Source organism: Piliocolobus tephrosceles, chromosome 8 (assembly GCF_002776525.5).
Source record: "Piliocolobus tephrosceles isolate RC106 chromosome 8, ASM277652v3, whole genome shotgun sequence".
Lineage (NCBI taxonomy): Eukaryota > Metazoa > Chordata > Mammalia > Primates > Cercopithecidae > Piliocolobus > Piliocolobus tephrosceles.
Genome location: NC_045441.1, coordinates 52564912 through 52580058, shown reverse-complemented (window position 1 = coordinate 52580058; position 15147 = coordinate 52564912).

Here is a 15147-nt window from a genome sequence, read left to right as displayed (position 1 = left end):
GAGTGAGTTATTTTGCTTCCCTGAATTTGGGGAGGGTTTCCCCTAGAAGGAATGGCCAAGTAATAATGAAGATGTCGTGGTAATTTTAAAATTATTTATTCCTCAAGGAGACAAGGGGTCCAAAATAGACCAGGAAAAGTCCTTCCTTGTGTGTTAGCCTGGTAAAAAGCAAAATAAAGCTCAGCAATATATTTTATCTCACTGAAAAGCAAAAGTTCCACATTACAATCGTATTATTTGGGAAGGATATATGAATTGCGTAAAGGTGTAAATATTATTTATGATGCTTATATTTAACTGGGACGATAGTGTTATTGCTCTTATTTCTCCAGTTTATTATAGATTGGTATTAAGGCATGACTATAAAGCTCTTTGAATAAATCATTTTAATTGCCTGGTAATATGAGTGTTCATGTTAATTAAGTAGATATTTTGCACATGGCAAAGATAATTCTTTTCAGCTTTTTCTTTGGAAAGACAGCCTTATAAAGTGCCCTTTGTGGAATAAATGACTTTCCTATTATCAAACTGAGTACCATGCAACTCTCTTAAAAATTGCGCTAAAACATTCAAGTTTGATCTTAAAATATAGAGCTGCCTAGCAGAAATTGGGCCCCAGATAGCTAGAATGTGTATGGCTTTGTCATGCTGCATTAGCAGTGTGGTGTGGTGCGGAGGGTGTTTATGTGGGGTAAGGACACACTACTCTGGCTCCTGCCTGGCTCTGTTTTGCTGAGTGGTCACAGGAAGTTCTCTGGGCCTCAGTTTCCTCACCTGTTAAATGCAGCATCTGAATTCCAGCTCTTATAATCTTTTATCTGTTACTGATTCCTAGCATAAGACCTGGATTCTATCTTCTCTCATGGAGTAAGTCCAGACTCGTGATGTCTCTCCTGACTGGACATCAGAAGGGGCATGTCCCTCCCATGGCAGTCAGGATGATGAAAAGGCACAGAGATTTCAGTAAGTTGCTCTTTGTTATATTGGAATTTAGAAGTATATTAGAAATTGCTGTTTGTTTGGTTTTTTAAATGGTACATATTATGTCAAAAAATGTACAGAAGTGATAAAATATTAACAAGTGGTAGTAGGATATGGAGTCTTTAATTTTCTTCTTTTTCTTTCTCTCCCCCACCCCCCCTTTTTTTTTGAGACAATCTCACTCTGTTGCTCAGGCTGGAGTGCAGTAGCGTGACCTTGGCTCACTGCAACCTCTGCCTCTGGGACTTAAGCCTCCCAAGTAGCTGGGACCATAGGCACATGCTACCATACCCAGCTAATTTTTTTTTTTTCTTTTTGGTAGAGACGAGATTTCACCATGTTACCCAGGCTGACCTCCAACTCCTGGGCTCAAGCAATCCACCTGCCTTGGCCTCCCAAAGTACTGGGATTATAGGCATGAGCCACCGTGTCCTGCCTAATTTTCCTCTTAATACCGTTACATATTTTCTAAATTTTCTATAATGAATGTATTCTACATACATAATCATATACATATATTCAGGAAAAATGGAAGCACTTAATTAATACGTGTGGTTAATGTTCATAAAATGCCAGCAGTGAACCAAACTCTATCCAACACTTGTTTCTGCCTCCATGTATAACTTTCTAGTTTTATAAACACTTTTATGCCCGGCAGGGACACACCAGTACCTTAAGTGAAAAGGGGAAATTAGAAGTTACCAAGGTTACCGCTGGTCAGCCTTTGTTCTTAAAAGCCTGAGTTTCAATGGATTTGAATAAATGCTTTATTAAAGAAGATATACAGATGGCAAATAAGCACATAAAAAGTACTTTATATTATTAGTCATCCACAAAATGCAAATTAAAACTACAAGGAGATACCACTACACACCCGTTGGCATGGCTAAAATAAAAAAGACTGACAGTACCCAGTGCTAGAGATGATGCACAGAAATGGGAACCCCCTGCATTGCTGGTGGGAATGTAAAATGGTGCAATGGAAAAGTTTGTCTGTTTCTCAAAAAATTAAACATACATTTACAGTATGACCTAGCAACTTCACTCCAAACATATTTCCACGCAAATGCTTGTATGGAAATGTTCATTGTGGTATAATTAACAATAACCCCAAACTGAAAATGAACCAAACATGTATTAACAAGTGAGTGGATAAACAAAAATGTGGTATGCTCATACAATGGAATAACTCAGCAAGGATAAAAATAAGAACAAACTACTGATACATGAAACAATGTGGATGAACTTCAAAAATATTGTGATAAGTGAGCGAGGCCAGGTGCATAAGACTACATATGATTCCATTTGTATGATTCCATTGGTATAAAATTTCTAGAAAAGGTGTATCTACAAGGACAGCGGTTGGTTGCCTGGAGCTGGGGGTGTGAGTGGGTGTCAGCTGTTTGAAACAATTTCAGTTCCCAGCTCATCAGTCATAGCATTATAGCCTCAGAGCGAGATAGGCCTTTGGGAATATCCATCCCAGACTGACCTCGTGCCCAGATAGCCCTTGTTGGGGGTCACCCAGTCTCAGTGAACATGCACAATAACAGAGAGCTCTTCCCTCTACAAGGGAACTCATTCTATATATGGACAGTTCTGTTAGAAAGTTCTTCCCTCATTGACATCTATCAGTTGGCTCTCTTCTGCCCCAGGAAGCAGAAGACTGTGAAGTTATATGTGGGCAGTAGGGGGAGGTAATGGAAGTGGTTTAAAACTGGATTGTGTTATTAAATCTCGTTGAACTCAAAAGTTTATGGTATGTAAAGCGTACCTCCATAAAGCTGTAAAAAATTAAATCCAAAATTACCTAAGACCTCCTTAGAAAAAATGGTTTGGGGCATCTAAGATTTTGTCCTGTTTGGTTATGGGAAATGTACCTTCAACATTATTTCTTGAAATAAGCCAGGCACAGAAAGACAAACATTGCATGTCCTCACTTATTTGTGGGATCTCATAATCAAAACAATTGAACCCATGGAGACAGAGAGTAGAAGGATGGTTACCAGAGGCCATGAGTGGTAGTGGGGGTTGGGGGCGGAAGTGGTTAATGGGTACAAAAAATTAGAAAGAATGAATAAGTCCTAATATTTCATAGCACAACAGGGTGACTATCGTCAAAAATAATTTAATCATACTTTTAAAAATAACTAAAAGAGTATCATTGGATTGGTTGTAACACAAAGGATAAATGCTTGAGGGGATGGATACCCCATTTTTCATGATGTGATTACAAATAAATAAATAAAAAGAAAAAAGAAAAAAAAAAAAACCAGATTTCTTGAGGGATCAGGCGGGCATCATGAAAATAGTTTAAGTTCTGAGATGGGATGTACATGCACCTGTCCACAAAGATACAGCCGCTCTGATCTAGAAGTGAGTACGGTTCAAAATAGACCATTTCTGTTATTGAAAAAAAAAATCAAATATGGAGGCCTGGAGTGTTCCTAGACCAGGGATTTTTCAACTGACAGTAAGAAAAGACAGTGTTTAGTCTGTAATAAGTACTTTACATGGGTTATTTCCATTAATCCTCACAACTCTGAGATAAGTACTATCATTACTCCCATTTTATAGATGGGAAAACTGAGGCACACAGAAGTTAAATAACTTGTCCAAGGTCACGTAATTAGTGAGAGGCATGAGCTTGAACTCATGTAGTTGGCCTCCAGAGGCCATCTTGTCTCCCACCATGCCCCTTCCAGCTTCTCCCGACTACCGTTGCATGTGGATTATAAGAGGCTGGCTTATCAGACTGATTGTTTATTCAGTTTTGGTCAGACTGACTATATGCTGGTGCCAATCATCAGCTGCTGCAGATGGCGAGGCCTGGGACTGTGACTTGGTTAATGTCACACAAGCAAATGGTCTTCCTTTGTGGACTGCTTTCCTTTTTGAATAACACTTTCAGGAGTTCCTCCAGAGAAGTTTTTTTTTTTTTTTTTTTTTTTTTTGGAGTCTCACTCTGTCACGCAGGCAGTGCAGTGGTGCAATCTTGGCTCATTGCAAACTTCACCTCCTGGGTTCAAGTGATTCTCCTGCCTCAGCCTCCTAAGTAGCTGGGACTGCAGGTGTGTGCTGCCACGCCAAGCTAAATTTTTGTATTTTTAGTAGAGATGGAATTTTGCCATGTTGGCTAGGCTGGTTTTAAACTCCTGACCTGAGGTGATCCACCTGCCTCAGCTTCCCAAAGTATTGGGATTACAGGCATGAGCCACTGCACCTGGCCAGAGAAGTACCTTTATATTCTCAACATGTTGATGAATTTAATGCAGAACTGAAGCTAAAGGTGAGCTGGTTGGATGAGTGCAGCAGTTAAGTGTATATGTTAGACACATGTTCTAGGTGGGTTATTTCCAGACTCACCTTAACTCAGTGATGTGATAATAGTCTCTCTTCGGCCTCATATCAGAGCCTGAGCCAATGATATGAGCTGTCTTCTTGGATAGCTTAGGCTGGGCTCCACACCAGAAGAAGCAGGGGCAAATTGGCTCTGTTGCTGAGACCTGCCATGTATTTGCATAACTAGGTTGGCAAGATCTTCTTAGAAAAGGCTGGCTGGCCACTTGTCCCAGAATGTTATGAAGTTGATGATTCAAATAATTTCTATTCCCAATCATACAATTATAGACTTAGAGTGAGAATTAACTACAGGATTATCCATCCTAGCCCATGCCTTCTGTGGAAATGCTTTAGTAACCCTTGACTCGTTATCTCCCAGTCTGAATTAGAACATATCCAATGACAGGCCGTTTTACTCTGCAAGGAGTCTTCTTTCATTTTAGATGCTTCTATTAGAAAGGTATCCCTTCCTAACATATAGGAATTGGCCCTCTTTTGCTCTGGGAAAGTATAGAGTTGTATTGTCCAATATGGTAGCCACCAGCCACATGTGACTGTATGGAGCACTTGAAATGTGGCAAATCCTAGTTGAAATATTCTGGAAGTGGCAAATACACACAAGATTTCAAAAACTTAGTATGAAAAAACTTTATACTGATGATATGTTGAAGTGATAATGTTTTTGATATATTGGGTTAAATACAATATATTCAAATTAATTTCACCTGTTTGTTTTTACTTTACAATGTGGTAACTAAAAAATTTTAAATTGCCTGTGTGGCTAGCATTTTATTCCTACTAGATAGCACTACTATGGAATATAAGTCTTTACCCTCTTTAAAATGCAGCCTTCAGATTTTTGGAAGACTGCTATCTTTTTTCCCTTAAAAATTTTTAAAGGGTAGACTTCTCAGGTTCTTTTCAATGTTCTTTGTTTAACATAACTTCCTTCACCATTAAATGTGTTCTAGCTTTTCAGTCTCTACATTGAGCTGAATACTGTAAGCTGAAGATTAGAATTAAGATGTACTATGCCCTGTCAGGCATCTTGGCTAACACGGTGAAACCCTGTCTCTACTAAAAATACAAAAAAATTAGCGGGGCGTGGTGGCAGGCGCCTGTAGTCCCAACTACTCAGGAAGCTGAGGCAGGAGAATGGCATGAACCCAGGATGTGGAGCTTGCAGTGAGCCAAGATTGTGCCACTGAACTCTAGCCTGGGTGACAGAGTAAGAATCCATCTCAAAATTAAAAAAAAAAAAAAAAAAACAAAGATGCACCTTGCCCTTTAGGGCTATTATCTCTCTTGTTTTAATATTACACTTTTGTTAAAACAGCTGGTTTGCTATAATTTGTATGGTAGCCCAATTATACCATCTATGAGTCCTTAACTTAGGATTTGTGAACCCTGGTTGGTCATAGATGGGCTCCAGGTTTCCATGATCCACCTGAAATTGTAAACAAAATTTTACAGCTATGGGTATTTGTCTATAAGTTAGTCTTTAGCTCTCTTAGGTTTTCAAAGAGATCTGAGGCTTTTAAAAGTTAAGACCTATTAGATTGTATTGCAGCTACCGTCACTTACAACTCCTGGGATTTTTTTTTTTTTTTCTCACAAAACTCTTTTTAATTTCAGTCTTCCATACGTTTGCATTTAATTTTTCTAAATGGATGATTTTACATTTATTCCTCTTAAGTCTATACCTGTTCCTATTACCCTTCTATTTTAGTTTATTGATACATTTTGCCTCTCTTGGTTTATCTGACATTTAATGAATTAGGCTTCTGTCCTGGCTTTGTCACACCTGCAATTTTGATAAGCATGTCTTTTGTGTGTTCATCCATCACTAATTGAAATTTTAGACTGCATAAACTATAGATAGCACTTGGGAGTCTGCCATAGTGACTGCCCTTTGGATAGGCAGTGATTCATCAAGTAGTCAACATTCCTTGGGCAGAGTTATTCAACCACCTCCAAATCTACTCAACTATACTGGCATTTGTGCCTTCAACTTATCCAGTGGATGTCAAATTCTTCCCTGAAATGAAGATATATTTTTGTCTGTGGCATTCCCCCGATCTTCCTGACCCATAAGCCTGTCAAAGAAGGAAATGTGACTGGCTTGGTGAAAGATTCATTTGAGGAACTTATGCTGGCTCCCACTGATCACTGCCCAGTGTCCTTAAAATAGTTAATTCCAATGTTACTAGAGGTTTGACATAAATCTTGCCAGGCCGCAGTTTCTGGCATCTACTTTCCCCCATACTTTCATGGCTTTCTGAAAATTGGAACAATTGTCTTGATAAAGGGGTGGTTGAAAAATTACATTTATATTGGATTGAAAATGAAAAATAACATGCTTTTAAATTAGCTGAGCCTCAGTAACAAAGTGGTGATGCTGAGTAATGATGCATTCAGTCAAAGGGTAAAGTTACAGGATAGCAAGGGCGTGGATACAGACACTATCTACTACACTCACATGTTCTAACCACCAATTTAAGCTAATTGCGCTCCCAAAGCAATTCAATTTGTTTATCACAATATGTTTTGCTGACCCTCAGTGTTTTAAGGTTCTGAGAGCTACTGTCTTTGAAATATCCATTTTGTTTTAAAATCTAGAACAGCTAAGTTCTTTTCTACTAATAATCATAAACGTGTTCTCTTCTATCAGATAAAGTAGATGTCAGATGCTTCCTCTGCTTAACTCTCAGGAGTTATGGAGAAAGCCAAGGCTCTGCTCTCACAGATCCAGGGCCAGTGGTGCCCAATCTTGGATGCACATGAAAATCACCTGGAAGCTTTAAACATCCTGGTGCCTGGGCCACACGCACCCTGAAAGGTTCAGATTTAATTGGTCTGGATGTAGTTGGGCATCAGGATTTTAAAAAGCTCTCCAGGGATTCTAACGTGCAGCCAACATTGAGAATACTGATCTAGGTCAATGGTTCTCAAAACAGAGTTCCAGACCAGTAGCTTCAGCACCACTTGAATTTGTCAGAAATACAAATTCTTGAGCCCCCACCTCAGATCTACTGAGTTAGAAATTCTGGAGGAGGAGTTCGGAAATCAGTATTTTGTTTTGTTTTGCTTTGTTTCTCACTCTGTCACCCAGGCTGGGGTGCAGTGATATAATCATAGCTCACTGCAGCCTCAAACTCCTGGGCTCAGGTGATCCTCCCACCTCAGTCTCCCAAGTAGCTGGTTTACAGATGTGTGCCACCATGCCTGACTGGAAATCAGTGTTTCACAAGCACTGTAGGTGATTCTGATGCATGCTATGGTTTGAAGACTACTGCTGCAGGCTTCCTTCCTCCTTGGGAAAAGCTTCTCTGTCAAATGTTATTAACCCTAAAGACGTCTGGTCTGAGGCCAGTGAAAGCTCTCTACAGCCGTAGCTAAGTTACGAAGGAAGCTTTGGGTGCTCAGTTTTCCACTCAGCCAGTCAGCTGGCCCTGCAGAAGGTGCTAGGAATGCTTTCATCTAGTATCCGCACACTACTGTGCCATCCTCCGTGGAGGCTGCTCATCAACATTTGCTGTCTACTCCACTGCGTCTTCCCTTCCTGCCATTTATTTTCTTCTCTGACAAGTGGTTTTGACCCATAATGGCTGATACCAGGTCTGCTGCGATGGTGTTAAATTGCTGCAAAGAAGCAAAGGAAGAATCCCACTGTGGGCATTAAAACACAAGTTTTACAGCCATTTGAGGCACACAGAAAGTAAACATCAGTATGCAATTAGAAATGAGTGGAAGGTCTTTGGCATCACATCCGAGGGGTGGGTTGTGGGGAGGCGATTGGGAGAAACTCTGGCCCAGACTTGTAGTGTTTGCGGCTGCAGAGTCACATGTCTTAGCAAAAGAAGGCAGCCACAATGGCCAGGTGGGCACTGAAGGAACCTGTCACCATTTTTGGCTCTTCCTTCTGGCAGTGTGAACTTGAATGGCCCACATAATTTTTTTGACCTAATATGTAAACATTTTCCCTCAAGTGTAAAAATAGGGACAATGGTACTACCTCGTGGGGTTGCTGTGAGAATTGATTGAGATCCTGAATGTGAAAATACCCAGCACAGCCATAGTAAGGGGTGGTTATTTGATAAGCCTCCCATGCACGCTCCATGAAATTATAATGTTGTCTATAGTGAGTTTTTCAGAACTAGGGCTTAGTATAAAACTAGGGGGCAGGTGGTTTGCTCATAGATGCTCATTACATCCTGGTTCCAGAAAATCCTTTTCCTTATGGCATCTTTCCTCCTTTTCAAGCTAGGATCTTGAACTCTCTTTACCCTCCTGAAACTCACCCTCACTTATTGGTCAGTCAGAAGAGGGCTAAGGTATTAATCAAGATTAGGGTGAACATGACTTAGAACTATTTCGTGTGTTAGTGTTTCAGAGTGAGATGCAATGTAACAGTAGTTAAACATCTCTTAACCCCAAGGAGGGAAGGGAACCCATGAAAATTGAGTGCCTTCCTCATAACAGGAAGTTTGCTTTCATATTCACAGTCACTTAATCCTCAGAAGAGCTGCTACTATTATCCCCATTTAAAGGGCAGGAAACCAATGAGAGTGAAATTTAAGAAACCCGTCAGACTATTGGGAAATGGAGTAGACTTCCCAGAGCTCCTCAAAATATCATGTAGCTTTCAGACTTTGATTTCCCATAGGGTTAGCAAAGATCACTGGAAGAATTAGAAAAAATTTGTTTTCAAATACAAGTTATTTCTTCGCCTAATTGTGAAGCATTACAGAATGATTGACGACAGCCCAGAAAACACATTCCTCTACCCTCATTGTTTAATAAAACCAAGAACACCCTGGCAGAATGAGCTATATGGGTTTGCTTATTGATTAATCTCTGATAAAATTGGAATCTTTCTTAACCCACCTTAGAAAGTAATCACTCCTAAGTACAAAATAGAACCATAGTGAGGTGGATAATCTCTCTCCAAGAGGAACTTGGTAGTGGCTGAGTTTTGCTTATGTCTTGTTACATTGTGTTTTAGTCAGTGATCTCCAGAGCGACAGAACTCTCAGGATATTTGTGGAGAGACACCATATATAAAAAAAGGTTTTACTATGGGAATTGGCTCACTTGATGACAGAGGCTAAGTCCTACCATAGATGGAATGTGTAATGAAGAACCAGGGAAGCCTGCTGTATGGCTCAGTCCAAGTCTGAAGGCCTCAGAATGGAAGCCAAAGGTGTAACTCTCAATTCAAGGCAGAAGGCCCGAGAGCCCAGGGGCCACTGGTTGCAAGTCCCAGAGTCCAAAGGCCAGGGATCCTTGAGTTCTGACATCCAAGGGCAGAAGGAGAAGGGCGACCTGGCTCCAGGAAAGAGAATTCACGCTTCCTCTGCCTCTGTGTTCCATCCAGGCCCCCAGCTGATTGGACAGTGCCCACCCACGTTGAGGGCAGATTTTCCCCACTCAGTCCACAGACTCACATGCCCATCTTTCCAGAAACACCGGGGCAGTCCAGTCATTCTAATCTAGAAGCAAAACCATCTGGGTTTCGCTTTCAGCAGAATCGTGGTAGGCTTGGGGCCTTCTGAAGCATTGAGAATAATTAATGCAATGATTGAGAATAAATAATGCTTTATCAGCTATCTGAGTACCCCTTAATTCAGTGAGGTAGACACCCAAAAGCAACCATCCCGCATTTTTTCACGTGAGCATTAATAAAGTCTATTGATCATTGTAGAGTGTTCTGGAAAATGGTCACTTCTCAAAATGACAACTTATCTTTAAATCATCTCCTCCTTTCCAAAGTCGTTCCTACCCTTCCCTCACCTGACGAATCGATCTGTCAGCCTCGGTTGGTGCTCTCACAGTACTCATTTACAATTGCACTTAAAATGCTCAGTAGCGTATTGGTCTGTTCTCAGCAACCCCCTCACCCTCGTTAAACCACATACTTGTCAGAAAAAGGGGTCATGATACTCACCTGGCAGCAGGGGAGATACCAGATCAAGAAAACGGGGTCATTGTCTCATTTAGCTTTGTCCCTTTCTCCCAAGTTATCATGAGAAAAAAAAAAACTAAATTTAATGAATCAGTGAAAATTGCCTGGCTGTCTGAAAGAGGGAAGAAATGTTGTGTAGGAGTAGGGAACAAGGCTACATTCTATTTGGGGTTAAGCCTTGAAAACCAAGCAGAGGGATTTATACTTAAGGTTGAAGCAGCTAGAAGCCACTGTGGAGTGTTGAGTGAGTGGTGTGGAGATGAAGGCAGAAAGAGGCATAGATTTTACAGAATTAAGCCAAGTGGGAGGATCTGGAGGCAGAGACCAATGAGCATGCTAGTGGCTGCATGGGATTGGCGGATTCATGTTAGGCATAATGTACACATGTTAATGGGGAGAAAGATGGGATGCAGAGAAAAACTAGGACTTGGTGAGAACCTCTTCTAAAGGGCTAAATCAAAGGGAGAAAAAAATGTGATTTCAAAGCAGCTAGATCAGAAAAGTGGCAGAAGGATGGAAAAGTTAGTCGGAAAAGGGCAGCTGTATTAGTCCATTTTTGCACTGCTGTAAATAAATAGCTGGGACTGGGTAATTTGCAAAGAAAAGAGGTTTAATTGGCTCAGGGTTCTGCAGGCTGCACAGGAAGCATGGCGCCAGCATCTACTCAGCATCTGCTGAGGCCTCAGGAAGATTTAATGGTGGAAGGTGAAGTGGGTGGAAGGTGAAGTGACAGCAGGCTCATCTCACATGGCAGGAAAGCAGGAGCAAGGGTGGGAGGAGGTGGCACACACTTTTAAACAACAAGATCTCCAGAGAACTCACTCGCTATTGTGAGTACAGCATCAAGGGAATGGTGCTAAACTATTCATGAGAAATCGCCCCCGTGATCCAGTCACCTCCCACCATGCCCCATGTGGAACATTGGGGATTACAACTGGACATGAGATTTGGGTGGGGACACAGATCCAAACCATATCAGTAGCCAATTTCGGGAGTACAGAAGACGGGGAAAGAAGTTAGGATACATTTTGTTAGTTGACATTCTGTTTCTCTGAAGTGTCAAGTACACATACAAATCACTTAATATTTAAATTTTACTTTTTCCTAAAAGTATAACAAAGGGGTGAAATAACCTCATTGCTCTTTACATTTTAAGGAGTCCTTATTTTATCTGCTACCAATGTTGGTTTTAATTCTCTTTGGAAAATGAATACTCTTCTGGGTCCCATGGGAGCTGTTCCTTGTGGCATTCGCACAGACGACCATCTGAGCTGAGTGCTTATTAGATCGGATGAAATATCGTTTAAGGTTAGCAGCCAGACATTACAGGCCACCCACTGGACATGCTGGGAATGAAAAAGAGGCCAAAGGACGAGCGTCTTTAGTTAGCAAAGTACAATTGCAAGATTAACAATGGCAACCCCAGTGCGCAGTACTGCTGGTGGAGAGCGAGTGCATGATATCATAACAGAGTAAGAAAAGGCAGAAAATTCGCATTCAAAGCTCACAGTATGACAGCTTTACAACTGTCTTTTGAATAGTGTCTGTATTAGTTTCCTATTGCTGCTGCTGTAACAATTACCACAAATTTAGTGGCTTAACATGACTTTGCCTATCCCAGTATTGTGGCATTGTGCTTCCAATGAGGTTCCCATCCTTGCCCCTCAGATAACCTGGCATGAACAGGCATTAGGATCTTCATATATGAAAACAAATCATTTCATTTTAAAGAGAACCTGAGCTGTCAAAGCAGTTACTTCTCCTAATCAAAAAACCCCAAAAGATAGATTATTTGTTTAATGTCTTGGGGATGTATTAATTAATGTGTATACTAGATGCAGTCAGAGAAGGAGACAAGTTTAAGATAGTATAGTAATCATCAGAGCACTGACAGCATATTTGGTGCAAAGAGAAAAGCAGAACATTAAAATAAGGCCACTGCAGAAGTATTTATTTTTCCTACTGCAATGAATCAAAAAGATATTAATCTGAGTTCCTGTGAAACCCTTGCCATTGAATGCTGTAATCAATTTAAATTGGTAAACATTTCCTTGTTAAAACTAAAATAATTTTATGTGAAAATTCAAATGTGGCTCTCTGTCTTAGTCCAGAGATGTTTAATATTCCAAATTCACTTAAATATACCAAACATATATCAGTGTTTATGTAATTAGTTCTCTCTTTAAAAAAAATCAAAGTATTCACATTAGTTTTCTTTGAGAAGGGTGTTTAATTTATTATGTGCGTCTGTATCTTTAAAGAGAAGTATATATAACTCATAGTTTAAAATATATAATGATAAAATAGTACTATAGCATATACAAACACTTAGTTCCATGTTAACTTGTGTAAGTATGTATTAACCAGTTGAAAGATAAAGAGTATTTATGTCCTCTAAAAATAGTTCTTACCTGGCAGCAGAATTGTGCTTTTAAGTCATATTTTTCCAAAAAAAAAAAAAAAAAAAAAAAAAGAATCTTGCTCATAGATACCACCTTAACCAAGCTGATAACAAAATACCTAACCAAGTATTTACAGATATGATTCTTCTGCAGGTTTCTTGACTAAATTGTTCAACTTTGAAGTCAATGGAAGAAGTACGTATATGAGGCCAGGCGTGGTGGCTCATGCTTGAAATTCTAGCACTTTGGAAAGTGGAGGTGGGCAGACAGCTTGAGCCCAGGAGATCAAGAACAGCCTGGGCAACATGGTGAAACCTTGTCTCTACAAAAAGTAAAAAATTATCTGGCCGTGGTGGTGCGTGTCTATAGTCCCAGATACTTGGGAGGCTGAGGTGGGAGGATCACTTGAGCCTGGGGAGGTGGAGGCTGCAGTGAGCCATGATCGCACCACTGTAATCCAGCCTGGGTGACAGAAAGAGACCCTGTCTCAAAAAAAAAAAAAAAAAAAAAGTATGTGTATAAGAATGAAAAAAGAGGGAAAATGGTATGAGTTTTTTTATAATTAGTTTTTAGAATAAAAATATAAATATTACTAAAACAAAATAACAGACATAGAATGTTAGCACCACATGGTTTCTCAGATATAATGCAGTCACATGAGTTTCTAGATCATTTTTTAGAGTCCTGTGGCTTCAAGGTCATAGCTTGTGGGTAAACCCTGCTGGTAGGAATCTTGGTCTGTGGCCTGCACTTCCATCAGAATGGTTCCATTTTATCGGATTTATATATGTATATAAACAGACTTCTACATCCGCCAGTTTAATCACTTTCCTCCCATCTTACAGAATATTGTTGTCCACTATTTTGGGGCAACCTTTTTCCACTTTCCCAATTTAGACATTAATATTGTTGTTTTATACTGTCAATGTTTCTTTAGATTCACCCACTTATTCGCATTTTCTTTGTCTATTTTCCTTTCTGGCATCTCAGACCTTCCTTCTAGAATCATTGTCCTTCTTTCTGAAGTACATCCTTCAAATTTCTTTAATTCAGTGGCTTCTAGCAGTAAATGGACTCAGTTTTAGTTAGTGTAAAATGTATTTTACCCTCATACATTTTCTCTATGTAAAATTCTGTGTTGATCGTTCCTTTACACATTTTGTAGACTTTATGTCATTACACTCTGGCTTTTGTTGCTGCTGTTGAGAAATCTGCTGCTGGTTTAACGATCTTTATTTTATAAATAATCTGCCTTTTCCTCCAGGTGCTTTCAATATTATCTTTACGTCCGGTGTTTTGCAGCTTCGTTTTGATGGGTGTAGGTGTGAATTTCTTATTATTTATCCTCCTCGGGACTTGTGCTTTCTGAACTTGAAAATTTTTATCTTTCATCTATTCTCAAAAATTCTGTGCCATTTTTACTGGCATTTCTCTAATGCCATCTTTTAAAACTCCAATTGGACATTTATCAATTTGCGTTTCTATTCTCCATTTCTCTTAAGTATTCTCTTGCAGTTACCATTACTTTGTTTCCCTTGCTTCTGTTTTGGTTAATTTTTATTTTTTTATTTTATTTTATTTTATTTTTTGAGACCGAGTCTCGCTTTGTTGCCCAGGCTGGAGTGCAGTGGCCGGATCTCAGCTCACTGCAAGCTCCGCCTCCCGGGTTCACGCCATTCTCCTGCCTTAACCTCTGGAGTAGCTGGGACTACTGGCGCCCGCCACCACGCCAGGCTAGTTTTTTGTATTTTTTTAGTAGAGACAGGGTTTCACCTTGTTAGCCAGGATAGTCTCGATCTCCTGACCTCGTGATCCGCCCGTCTCGGCCTCCCAAAGTGCTGGGATTACAGGCTTGAGCCACCGCGCCTGGCCCTTGGTTAATTTAATTTCTTGAGTGTCATCTTCCAGTTTCCCAATTCTTTCTTTGGTTTTGACTAATTTATTGAGTTACCCTGTGCTTTTAAATTTAATTTTTAATTTTTAAAATATCTCTCTGTTCCTGCATTAGTTTTCTGAGGACAATGGCCTCCAGCTCCGTCCATGTCCCTGCAAAGGAGATGATCTTGTTTCTTTTTATGGCTGCATAGTATTCCATGGTGTGTATATACCACGTTTTCTTTATCCAGTCTATTATTGATGGAGATTTAGGTTGATTCCATGTCTTTACTATTGTGAACAGTGCTGCAGTGAATATACATGTGCATGTATCTTTATAATAGAATGATTTATATTCCTTTGGGTATATACACAGTAATGAGATTGCTGGATCAAATGGTATTTCTACCTCTAGGTCTTTGAGGAATCGCCACACTGTCTTCCACAATGGTTGAACTAATTTACACTCTTACCAGCAGTGTAAATGCATCCCTTTTTCTCCATAACCTTGCCAGCTTCTGTAGTTTTTTTTACTTTTTATTTTATTTTATTTTATTTTATTTTATTTTATTTTATTTTATT